This window comes from Vombatus ursinus, unplaced genomic scaffold, assembly GCF_900497805.2.
Source record: "Vombatus ursinus unplaced genomic scaffold, bare-nosed wombat genome assembly UNPS02014798.1, whole genome shotgun sequence".
Taxonomy (NCBI): Eukaryota; Metazoa; Chordata; class Mammalia; order Diprotodontia; family Vombatidae; genus Vombatus; species Vombatus ursinus.
The window spans coordinates 84,011,321-84,024,731 of record NW_020954576.1 but is presented as its reverse complement, the minus strand read 5'-3'; the positions used below and the strand labels follow the sequence as shown (position 1 = coordinate 84,024,731).

Sequence of the window (13,411 nt, the reverse complement as noted above, 5' to 3'; positions counted from 1 at the left end):
TATGTTTTATTAATGGAATTGCATAGAAAACGTGTAAAGATATATGAAATGATGCAGAGAGAAGTTATGTGACTCTGGGCAAGACACTTAACCTCTCTCAAATTCAATTTCCTTGTCTGTGAAATGGGGATAATAATAGTACTCACCTCATAGAGTTGTTTCGATGATCAAAAAAGATAATACCGTAAAGCACTTTGCAAACCCTGAAGCGCTATAGAAATGCTAGCTGTCAGTAGTACCAGTTATAGTCAGCAGAACCAGGAGAATAATGCATACGATAACTACAGCAATGCACGTGAAAACACGGCAAGATAGTCAAACTCAGATTAGTTTCAATGATAAATCTTAATCCCAGAGAAGACGATGAAACACGCTCTCCACATCTCAGTAGACACGTTGAGTCTGCAGGATGGGAATGCTACATATGCTGTCAGATGAAGCTGTTTAGTTTGCTGAACTGTTTTCCTCTGTTACAAGAGATAGTTCCATATGGTGGGGAAGTATTTTGTTAAATAACTGTGCTTTTTAAAAAGGTACTAAATGAACTATTAAAAAGAAAGAAAACAGCCAAGTAGTCAAAAAAGAGGAAAGTGTCTCAGAAGAAAGCAAGAAAGCAAGAGAGAAAGCAAGAAAAAGAGGGAGGGAAGAAGGAAGGAAGGAAGGAAAGGAGGGAGGGAGGGAGGAAAGAAAGGAAGGAAGAAGGAAAGGAAGGAGGAAGGAATAAAGGAAGGAGGGAAGGAAGGAAGGAAAGGAGGGAGGGAGGAAGGAAAGAAAGAAAGAAAGAAGGCAAGGAAGGAGGGAGGAAGGAACAAATGAATGAGCAAACGCATGAACAAACAAAGGCTTACAAGAAATACCAAGTACAGCTAAGAGGCCAAGAAGAGGGAGAACTGGGGAAAAGATCACTAACTAGCAATTAAAATTAACCTGTAACTACGCTATTTACATTACAAAGCACTATCTCTTCCACCATCATATGATACTCAAAACAACCCTAGGAGATAGGTAGAGCAATTGTTATTCCCATTCTAACATGTGAGAAAACTGACTCACAGACAGGTTTTAAAAAATTTGCACAAAATTAGTAACAAAGCCACAATTGGAGCCTAGGACTGACACCAAGTCCAGCTCTCTTTCTAATACATCATATGACCTCCCTCCAAGAATATAACAACAACAATAACAATGGCTTACTTTTAAATAGGAAGGAAGGAAGGAAGTAAAGGAGGGAGGGAGGGAGGGAGGAAAGAAAGGAAGAAAGGAGGAAAGGAAGGAGGAAGGAAGGAACAAATGAATGAGCAAATGAATGAACAAACAAAGGCTTACGAGAAATACCAAGTATAGCTAAGAAGCCAAGAAGAGGGAGAACTGGGGAAAAGATCATGGTTTAGAAAATACTTTGCATGTATTTTTACGTGTCCTTGTAACAATCCTGTGAGGCAGGATGTTTCAATGTCATATAGCTAATAAATGGTAAAGCCAAGATTCGAACCCCAATCTCCAGGGCTAAACCTAGTGTTATTTCTCCTCTTTAAATTTGTCTCTTTAAGCAGGAGAGATGCTGAATCTAAGCAAATAAAGAAAACATCTACAAATAGGAAAGCCAAAAGTGAAAAAGGTATGCACAGCACTTAACAAATCTTAAGGCATTCTGTAAATATCAGATATTGTATTGTGTCATGCTGTGCTGTTTTGTGTTAGGATTTCATTGTGTTGCATTGCATAAAGTCAAATTGCATCATATGTATCAAATCTTATTCAGAAATCAATGAGCTGAAAAGACTATTGTGTAAAGAAGATAGAAATAGCATTGATTTAAACTAAACTAAGACTTTCATCTTGTAGCATTGACTTTCTCCTTTCTTTCTTTCTTTGTTTCTTTCCTCCTTCCTTCCTTTCTTTTTTTTTGTATATATCATTCTTCTGCCACTGTCTCTTCCTTCACCTCTGTCTCACGTGAAGAGGAGGTCCCTCTCCTTGTCTAGGCAAACCCCTCTACAGGCACCCTTGACCCTATTCCATAGTATCATCTCCACTATATTGTTTCCTCTATTACCCCTACTCTCTTGCTACTCTTCAATCTCTCCCAGTCTACTAGACAATTTCTCTACTGTCTACAAACATGCCTGTGTCTCCCCTATCTCCCCAAAAACCTTACTTGATTCACCCGTTGTTGCTCGCTATCATCTCATATCTCTCCTCTTTTTTGTGGCTAAACCCCTTGAGAATGCTGCCTTTAATAGGTGTCTCTACTCCATTTCTTCCCACTCTTTTCTTAACTTTCTACACTCTGACTTTCCAGCCTTATCATTCAAATGAAACTGTTTTCTCCAAAGTTATTAACAATTTCTTAATTGACAAATCTAACAGTCTTTTCTCAATCTTCATCCTTCATCTCTCTGCAGTCTTTGACATTGTCAATCACCCTCTTGTCCTTTATATTCATTTCTTTCTTGATCTTCATGATACTGCTCTATCCTGGTTCTCCTCCTACCTCTCTGAGCACTCCTTCTCAGCCTCCTGTGTGCAAGATCACACCTGGTAAATAGACATCCCCAAGGGTCTGTCCTAGGATTTGTTATCTTCTGACTCGATGATATCTCACTTGGTGATCTTGTTAGTTCCAATGTATTCAATTACCATCTTTATGTTGATGATTTTCGTATTTACTCGTCCAGCCCTAACCTCTCTCCTGACTTCCAACCTTGCGATTCCAACTGCCTATTTGACATCTCAAACAAAATGTCCCATAGACACCTTAAGTTCAACGTGACCAAAACCAAACTGATTATCCTTCCCCACAAACCCTCCCCTTGTTCTAAACTTCGTTATTACTATCAAGGGTACCACCATTCTCTCTGGACATGGGATTGCGTTGATGTAGGGAACTGCCAGTGAGTAAGTACCCCTTACTAATGCAAATGGTTCACTGTTCTTTAACTTACAGTCTTACAATGCTGCCTAAGGCAACTGAGAGGTTAAGTGATTTACCTACATTCGCACAGCCAGAATGTCAAAGGCAAGATTGAACCCAGTTCTTATGCCCAAATGGCTATAAGACTGCATATACCCTTTGACCCAACAATACCACTACTAGGTCTGTATCCCAAAAAGATGAAAGAAAAAGAAAAAGGACCTATATATACAAAAATATTTATAGCAGCTCTTTTTGTGGTGGCAAAGAATTGGAAATTGAGAGGATGTCCATCAATTGGGAAATGACTGGATAAGATGTAATATATGACTATAATGGAATACTATTGTGTTATAACAAATAATGAGCAAGATGATTTCAGAAAAACCTGAATTTATATGAACTGATGCAAAGTGAAGTAAGCAGAACCAAGAGAACATTGTACATAGTAACAGCAATTCAGTTATGATCAACTGTGAATGACCTAACTATTCTCAGCAATACAATGATCCAAGACAATTCCAAAGGACTCATGATGAAAAATGCTATCTACATCCAGAGAAAGAGTTGATGGATTCTGAATGCAAATTGAAGCATACTTCTTTTATTTTCTTTATTATCCTTAGTTTTTTGGTCTGCATTTTCTTTTGCAACATGGCCAATATAGAAATGTTTCACATGACTGCACATGTATAATCTATATCAAATTGCTTGCCTTCTCAAGGAGGGGGAGAAGAGGAAGGAAGGAGGAAAATTTGTAACTCAATTTTTTTAAATGAATGTTAAACATTTTTGCTTACATGTAATTGAGAAAAAAAAAATTAAAATTAAATGTAAAAAAAAAAAAGACTGAAACCAGTTCTTCTTGACTCCCAGGCCATCCATTTACTCACTTCCTAGACTACTTTTCTTCCTTACAGTTAGAACTGTCCAAAAATAGAATGGGATACTTTGGGAGGTAGCATATTCCCCCTCACAGGAGATTTTCAAATAAAGGCTGAATGAGCTCTTTCTGGGGTTGTTTGGTATGGTAAACCATACCATTTCTGTCTTCACATTCTTCCTTGATTATCACACACTGAGGCAAGTGAATCTACCTCAAAATGACTTACTATATTTGTGCATTGTGACATTTTAAAAGGCTTAAGAGACATAATTTCTGGGTAATTTAATCATTTTATTAAAAATTCCAGCATCTCTTAGACCAAAGACCATCATGGCAGTGAACTGATGGCTTATATGTCAGTTGGAAGAGGGGTGTTCCCTAGAGTTGCAATCAACTCTGATTGGTTAACAATTAATGAGAGAATTAATGTTACAATGAACCTGTACCTATTCAACCTATTCAAATGAACTTTGATTTGTCACATTCTTCTAAGTTACCCCTAGGCTTGGGTAATCTATTCAGAGAATTTATCCCCACCCAAACCTGAGAAGACCATGATGGCTTCCCCACCTGAGTGGAGTCTGAATAAGATTATTAAGACTCATTATCAGTAATGTCTTTCAACAGACTGAACTTTTGAAATCAGGACTTTAGAAAAAGGGGAGAACTCTGGATCTCCCCAAATCATTGGTTATTAATAACCATTTATCTCAGCATATAACATCATCCTCTCCTTGTGGTACTCCAACCATTTTTCCAGCCTGCCATAGTTCTTCAACCCACTTGGACTTCCCTAAATTGCAAGCCATGACCATGATCTACATCTTCCCATGTCCAAACAAAGGCTAAATTTCAATTACTTGGCCAAACTCCCAACTCCCTCATAACTACTAAAAATTGTTCCCTAAGTCCATTTTTTCTTATTCTTCTTGCCATAGCTTAGAACAGGTTGGGTTTTTGTTTGTTTGGTTGGTTTTTGTTTTTTTTTGTTTTGATTTTTGGTCCTGTAAAACCCTTTCAACAGCAACAACAAAAAAATGTTGTAGACTCCAGGGTAATCTAATACATGACTCATGATATCCTTTTGGATTTATTACAATTACTACAATGATAATTTCTGCCCAAAAAAGCTCCAAATCACTGAAGAAATAAACCTACTATGCTTCAAATATGTACATGCTTGTTGTCATAGAGGAAAAACATATTTATAATGTAATTGTGTAATTTTTACTGTTTAAGACACCATTAAATAATTTTTAGTTTAAACCCTTTGGACCATCATCCCAAATCACTAAATGGGAACCATTGTCTTAAAAAATAACTACTTCCTTTTACCTCACCCAGCAAAGGTCTAGAACATTTCCAATCCACTCTTCCCAAACTCCAGGTGATCCTCCCTGTCATGTATCCCCCTGGATTCTCTTCTCTCCTTAGTTTATGTCTAGTAACTTAAAAGAGCCTGGGATATAACTGAAAATATTTTAATGTTACTCCCTACCCAAAAATATTTGCATTTTGAGTCCCTAAATGCCTAAGTCAAAAGCTTATGTTTTAAGCTTACATTTGTATACAACCTTACCATAAAAAACTTTACAGAAAATTATCTCATTTGAGCCTCTCAACAGCTCTGTGAGGTAGGTATGACAAGTGTTTACAATCCCCATTTCACAAATCAGAAAAATAAGCAATTTGTCCAAAGTTGAAGAACCAGTTGGTAGCAAAGCCAATTCTCCAAAGGAAGTCTTCCAATTCCAAACCCAATGTTCTTTCCACTATAGTATTCAGTCACTTGGCAAGAAGGTTTGAATTTTAAGCATGATATTATAGGGCTCTGGCAATTTTAAGCATGGTCCTAAGGAAGACCTTTGAGAACAGGAAGGCTGTTCTTCTCAAATTAGCACATAGTTTGCTACCTATTCTGCCTAAATGTAAGCCTAATCCTAGCCAATGTTAATTATTTCCTATTTATCCTTCTTATAGCTTGTTTGTATATATTTGTTTGCATATTGTCTCTCCCCCCATTAGACTGTGAACTCCTGGAAAGTAGGGATTATCTTTTTTGGGGGGAGGGGCCATTAAGTGTGTTTTATTTTAGATGACATACATGACATGTTTAAAAAAACAATGCCTCCACTCCAAATAAATCAAGGTCAAAATTAAATAAATAAATCTCAAGATGACATCCATTGAGGTTTATCCAAGTCCTGGTGTTGTATAGATGACAAAAAGCAGCCAGTTATGATGATTCAAAGTAATCAGCTGAATTTGTTAACATTTCTCCATTTCTAAACCAATCTTAAAGAAAATCATACATGGGGTCACACACAGAAGTCCAAGAGAGCCATCACAATTCATGTTTCTGCCTCTGAAGAACTGATAATTTTTTAAATTAGCAAGGATATGCTTGAATTGTTCTGCAGCTCCTATCATAAAAGGTTTTATTCTGTCTGGCTTGTATTCTTTAAGTCTGTCTTTGATTGATTTCATGTAGTCTTTGATGCATTTTTTCTAGGATTCTTTTATGTATCTAGTTTCTTGCAGATGATGATTTATGACTATGCCAACTCTAGTGATTACAGTGGTGTCTGTTCCTTCACCCTCAGCACCTCCAGCAGAGTCATTTCCACTGGTGACTGAAACATCAACAGTACCCTCTGTCCTACTGACCATCTTCCCCTCCACTCCAGGCACAGCCCATTCACAATTTCCAGGATCTTGTAAATGTCAGAGAACATCTCAACATGGCTGATGAGGTTCCCAGTAGCATGATGCAACCAGAGTGGTGCTTGCAGCGGGAAGCCAGGGACTGTCATTTGCCTTTTTTTGTATCCCCAGTGCTTAGTATGTTGCCTGGCACATATTAGGCACTTCATAAATGTTTTTTGATTGGTTCCACCACACTGGAAAGGCAGTCTATCCCTGGCAGTTGGTCACTCCAGACCACAGTTTGGTGTAATTCTCATTCTCTCTATCAACCCCAAATCCATCATCCTTTTTTCAGTTTTGTTGTTGTTATTGTTTCTTTGTTTTATTGTTGTTATTTAGTTGCTTCAGTAATGTCCAACTCTTCACAACATCATTTGAGGTTTTCTTGGCAGAGATACTAGAGTGATTTGCCACTTCCTTTTCCAGCTCATTTTACAGATAAGGAAACTGAGGCAATCAGAATTAAGTGTCTTGCCCAAGGTCATATAGCTAGTAAGTATCTGAGGCTGGATTTGAACTCTAGAAGATAAATCTTCCTGACTCTAGGCCCAGCACTATATCCATTGAACAACTTAGCTGCCCTTCTCCTCAGTTTACAATCACTAAAATAATTTCTTTAGTTAGACAGAGGAGCATTTATAATAAATAAATCTTTTTCCTTCACCTATGGGTCACTTTTTTCCCCTTCTAGGAAAAAGAAAGCAATGTACTTCCTCTTCCCCAGCTCCCCACCCCACCCCTACCCCCACATATAGATATATGACATCTAAAAATAAACAAACGACTAATAAAACAACTAGGCAACTTAGACAGGCCAAGGTTTGCTTCATTAATAGACATACTACCTCTCCTCTTTTCTACAATTCCTTCTTCCCCTGGCAGTCTGATATCCTTCTGCTGCATCACCTTGATCATGCAAATTTCACTTTTCAATCCAGAATTTGATTAAAAAAGTAATACTCCCTCAAGGACACTTTCTGGCTTCTTAAATATCATTTCAGTTCTCATAACACTCATTTTGTTGGGAGAACTAGCATTTCAGTGAAATGTGTAGAATTAGTTTGTTTTCATGAAGGTGGTTCCTTTTCAGGATAGCTTGCAGGCTGCAAGAGTTTGTTTAATTTCTTGGAAAGGTTATCCTTTTCATTTTGTTTTGTTTTGTTTTGTTTTAATGGCCCCAAGCTTCTGTTAAAGCCCTACAGATGTTAAGTTTGGGGTAGGGTTCTTGAATTGGTGAAAGAAAAGATGTGGAAATGAGCAGTAGTAGGTCACAGTAAGTGTAACATGGAATAAAAATTAAAGATCCATAAGTTAAATTCTCTTGAAATCTGAATCCTTTCTTTAAGTAAAATTACACTGACTCTTTTGGTCATAAGGGTTCAAAGACCACAATGAATTAGTAGTTTTTATAAAAGGTTTAATGAGTTCTTGAAGTTTCCAAAATGGCTCCTACGGAAGAAAATCTGTCCTAGGGGAAAATTGTAACTGCAAATTGGCCAACCCCAAACCTGGCCCAAGTGCAGTGACTGCTCCCATTGAATGCCAGCCAGGTTATCTGCACTTGGGCCAGAATGAATCACTAAAACTGAAAGTAAGCATTATCATTGAGATGGGTTAGAAACCTTGGACCAAACTCTTCAACTCCCTTCCACCTTACATATGTACCACTTCTCTGTATTTTAGGAGAAATTCCTGTATTGTTAGGTTATTTCAAGCATTTCAAACTCAGAAAGTATCCAAAATCTCCCAACCCATCTCAGACATAAAAGAATACAGCTATCCCCCTACTGCATAGCATGTTTCTGGAACAACTCCCATTGCTTACATGCATGTGCACTCAAGGAATGAAAATTCATTTTAATCTAATCTTGAGAGTAATATAATTTAAAAAGTATATTTGCTTATCTATATGTACAAGGATACCTATAATGCATTCTAACATAGGTTAAGCCTCAAGTGTCTTGGAATAATCCAATACTAGGGATTTTCTGTATTACTATTCCCCTTTATCAATGGGGATCATAGAAGGTGACTTGACTTGAAACCTTTAGAGGGTCACCAGTCATCACTCACCCTGCCTCTTGGCCACTCCCCAACTTCTTCCATCTTCATAGTCCACTAGGCAATTGTTCAAAGTTCAGGGAACACTTAGCACTCCCAATGGCAGAAGAGCTAAAGAAAGAAGGAAAGAACTTAGATCAGTCAGACAATTTAGATCCATTCCCCCCCCCCGGTTGCACCCCTTTGGACTTTAACATCATACTCCCATGAATTTCAACATCAGGGGCCTCACCATTCTATAAGATACATCAGCCTTGGTACTCAGACCTCATCAGTACCCTCTGCTCCTCTGATTGGAAGACGGAACAAAGAGTTCCTCCTAAAACCCCCATTTAAGGAAGGTGCCCATGCCAGCCATCTCTTTATTTCCTAACTGACTACATTTCTTTGAACTTCTCCATCATGCTCCTCCTCTGGTTTTTCAGTTTCCTTTTGTGTTTTGTCTTCCTCCATTGGAGTTCAAGTTCCTTGTCGATTTTGTATTTATATTCCCAGCACTTAACACAGTGCCTAGCACACAGTAGGCACTAAATAAATATTTACTGACTACCTGATTGACAGTTAGAAGGGAAGAGGCTATCACAATATGCTCAAAGGCAGGTGTGAATGCAAGGGGAGAAGGGCTGTCAAAGATAGTCTGAGAACTGTGAAATGTTCAGATGCCTGGAAGCCAAATGAGGCATTTGTATTTAAGGAGAGACAAATTTGAGCCAGTCTGTCTAATCCCTAGGGAGAGAATGAGGTTCTATCAGTAACTGGGGGAGGGGAAAAAAAAGAAAAAAAAACAAGGAAAAGTACCTATCGTTTTATAATTCTGGGTACTTCCCTGGAGAAAGAGGTTATATTCCAATTTGCAATCTCAGATTTCTCAGGATAATCAAATTCAGGGGAGTGAGGCAAGATGTGGAAAAAGGAATTCATTGAGAGCCTCCTAATGCAATGGGTGGAAGTGATAGGGAGGCAGGAGTATTCCTCTCCCTGAAGAATCTTGCAATAGAGAGTGCTCTATTTCCCTCCACAAAATTCACTCACAAGGGTTGTGAGGAGAGGAGAAGAGAGGACAGGAGAGGGGAGGAGAGGGGAGGGGAAGGGAGGGAGGAAGAAAGGAAAGAAGGAAGAAAATGAAAGAAGGAAGGAAAGGAAAGAAGGGAGGAAGGAAAGCAGGGAGAGAGAGAGGAAGGAAAGGAGGAAGAGAGGGAGGAAAAGAGGCAGTGGGAGAGAGGAAAGAAGGAAACAAGCATTTGTTAAGTGCCTACTAGGTTCCAGGCACTGTGCTAAGTGCTAAAGATATAAACAAAGAAGGGCAGGGGGAGAATGGAGAGTTACAGCTAGAAAAGAAGGTGGGGTCAGTCATGTGGTGAGGGGAAAGAATAACCAGTGACCAGCCTGGTTATTGTCCCCACATGAAATCAGAATGAAAGATCTCTGAAAGTACCAGTGACTGACTCCCAGGATGAGAGGGCATGGATAGTTTGCAATCTGTCATCGCTGAAGGGAAGACCAATATCTATCAATAGGCTGATAGATCCACCAAAGGAGCAAAGTATTAATCATTCTCATATAATATTAGTTGCTGGGCTCAAATTCCTTTGCCACCGTATTTACTGGAATTCAATGGCATCTTCTATGAATATATCATACCCAAGATTTGTACTAAAGATGGTGCTGGAAAAGAGGTTCATAGGAGTCCAAGCTGTGCCCTGAATTCCTCTGCCAGAAGTCAGATAAACTGAGCAACAGAGGCCTAGCGCCTTCCAGTCCTAGCTATCTTTCAACACTTCTCCACAAGCTATTATACCTTAAGATATTTCTCCTCCTCACCACTCCCCATTTTCTTCCACAACTCCCTTCCTGATAGGAAAGGGAATGAGGAAGAACCCTGGAGGCAGGGAGTTTCACATCCATTTAAAACAGAGCAAATAGCACAGATCCACCTAAGGACTGTACAGCACTCAGTAAGCAACCAATCTCCCCAGTTATATTCCTAAGCCAATCTTCCAGCGAAGCACAAGGGTGGGATAAGAGGAAGGGCAAGACCTAGGTGAAGAGAAATACTTGGGGAGACCTCTGCTGCTAGGGGAGGCTTCTGGGCTAAAGGTGGAGTGGGATGCCTGTACGTGCTCACTTCAGCAAGCCATCCGTTAGTTTCCTGTTTTGGTGAATTATTTTTGTTCATCTCCGTTATTTGCATGTACTGAAGGTGTTGGTACTTAGGGAAAAGCCCCAGCTACCCTACCCTAGTTCCAGATCTCTCTTTTTTTTCTTTTCTTTGGAAGCAATAGGGGTTAAGCGACTTGTGCAAAGTCACACAGCTAATAAGTATCTGAGGTTGGATTTGAACTCAGGTCCTCCTTACTCCAGGGCCAGTGCTTTATCCACTTTTCCACCTAGTTGTCCCTTTGTTACAGATCTCAAAGTTAAAGGCATGCTGCTTGTCCCAGACACTTGCCTCAGGCACAACAAAACCCTTAGTTATGGCTTACTTTACTTGTGAGTCCCTGAGTTCCTCTCCACCAGGACAAGATCTTCACACAAATACTTCCAACCGCTTCTCCCTGGCCCAAAAGAAGCACTTTCTTTATGTCCCACGTCCTCTTAATCAGTGAAGACACTTTAGCTTGGAAGGTAATTTTCAACTAAATAAAAAACCAGGCAAAAGTAACTTAAGAAGGAAACAATATTTTCAGAAGTAGTTAGTTTCCATGCACACAGACCACAAAATATTTTTCTCCTCCAGGAAAGCTACTTGGTACAATAGATAGAGACTAGACTTGAAGTCAATTCAAATCCTATCTCGGATACTTACTAGTTGGGAGAGCCTGGGCAAGTTCCTGCCTCAGTTTCCTCATCTGTAAAATAAGTATAATAATAGCAGCCATCTCACAGGGTTGTGAGGATAAACTGAGATAGCATATGCAAAGTGTTTTGCACACTTTAAAACACTATAGAAATGTTAGGTATTATTATATGCTAAAATTGGTCTACTTATACCTCCTATTCCTATTTTTCCCTGTTTTTTTATGGGATTTAGAACTGGTAGGGAACTGAGATCATCTAGTCCAGGGGTGGGGAACCTACAGCCACAAGTGTGGCCATTTGATTGATAAGGGCCACACTTGAGAATCTAGAGGGCCTTAAGGCTGCAAGTTCCCCACCCCTGATCTAGTCCAAAGACGTCAAATGTTATGTAGCCAAGTCATATTAAAACATAATTGGGAAATTTTTTAAAAATAGAAATACAATAAAACAGATAATATTACATTTTTAAATTAAGTCAACATATTACCTTCAGGAATCCTTATGTGTGGATTAGTGGCCACCATTTCTATTTGAGCTTGACACCTCTGATCTAGTCTAACTCCCTCATTTTACAGGAAAGGAAACAGAGGACCAGAAAGGCCCCATAATTCATAAGACTAAAAAATAACAGGGCCATAACTTGAACTGAGAGCCCTGAGTCCAAATCTAGCAGTTAACACCTTCTGCAAGATTTGATCCCTTCATGGCTTCCATGGAAGCTGGCAAGCTAAAACAATTCTTGGTCCTGCTAAGTAAACTCCTCACCTGTCTCTTGGCTACTCCAAAGTCCAAAAGATTCCTCCAGAATTTCTTACACACCAAAGCAGCCATTCCAGAATCCAGAGTCACTTTGGAACTTGAGTCTTAATGTGGATTCTTAATAACAGCTTACCAAAATTGGAATTAGGGGGAAAAGAGAGATGGGAAAAGGAAGGGAAGGGGGAATTTTTAGGGTCTATTAAAAATACTGCAATCCTGCTTAAAAACCTTGATAAAGAAGTTATTTTAATGCCTTAGAAAAAACCATTTAGTTTATGTAAAAAAAAAAACACCCCTTCTGCTAAATTGAGAGACAACAATGTGAGGACCTGCCCTGGATCGCAAGATGTCTTTTTTGTCCCCCTCCTCCCCAGAGAAAACACATATACTGATATTGATCTTCTGTCCAAATGAGTTTCCTGTGCAGAACTGGTCTGCAAATCACACTGCACCTCCCTAGAATTCTTTGAGTTCAAGCATGAGGATGATTCATCTTTTGAAAAAGAAAGTACTGTCAAAGAAGTGTTGTATGTATGACTTTAATTCCTCCCTTGGATAAAAACAGCTCAGCTATTACTGAATGAACCACTTATTCTTCTGCATCAGGTCTCACTTGATCAGGAGGGCATAGAAACTGTTTGCTCACTTTTAAGAACAGCTGCTTGACTCACTGGTAGTCAGCAGTTTTCCAGCCACTGTGAGTGGGAGGGTGAGGGCGGGTAAGGGGTTGAGCAGGGAAAGAGAACTCAGTGGGAATCCAACTTGGAGAGCAAAATCTTTATTGAGGGAGTCAGGGAGCTGAGCAACGAGCTGAGCCTTCAGGAGAATCCCTTCTGAGCTCAGATCCCAACTCAGTCCATGATATTAGGCCCACCATACCAACTACACTCACAGGAAGCAGTTAGGAAAGCTTATAGTAAACCTTAATGTGCTATATGTATAAATGCTAGTTATTATGACCTACTTTTGGGATTATTGAGTCCAACCCACATTAGAGCAAGAAGGCCTTTTACAAGAAGGAGGAGGAGAAAGAAAAGGAGGAGGAGGAGGAAAAGGAATAGGAAGAAGGGGAAAGGAAGAAGGGGAGGAGAAAAGGAAGGAAGAAGAGAAGGAGGGGGGAGAAGGAAAAAGAGGAGAAAGAAGAGGAAGGGGAGGAGAAGGAGGAGGAAGAGAAAGAGCAAAAAAAAGAAGGAAGAGAAACAGAAAGAAGAGAAGGAGGAGCAAGAGAAGGAGGGGTGGCAGAGAAATAGAAAGAGAGAGAGAGAGAGAAAATGAGAGAGAGAGAG

The 13,411-nt window shown here is 39.4% G+C and overlaps 1 pseudogene; it reads right to left on the bottom strand.

Annotated features, from left to right (window-relative positions):
* Positions 1–6,068: 6,068 nt before the first annotated feature.
* Positions 6,069–6,550, bottom strand: LOC114050245 (annotated as a pseudogene).
* Positions 6,551–13,411: the final 6,861 nt, after the last annotated feature.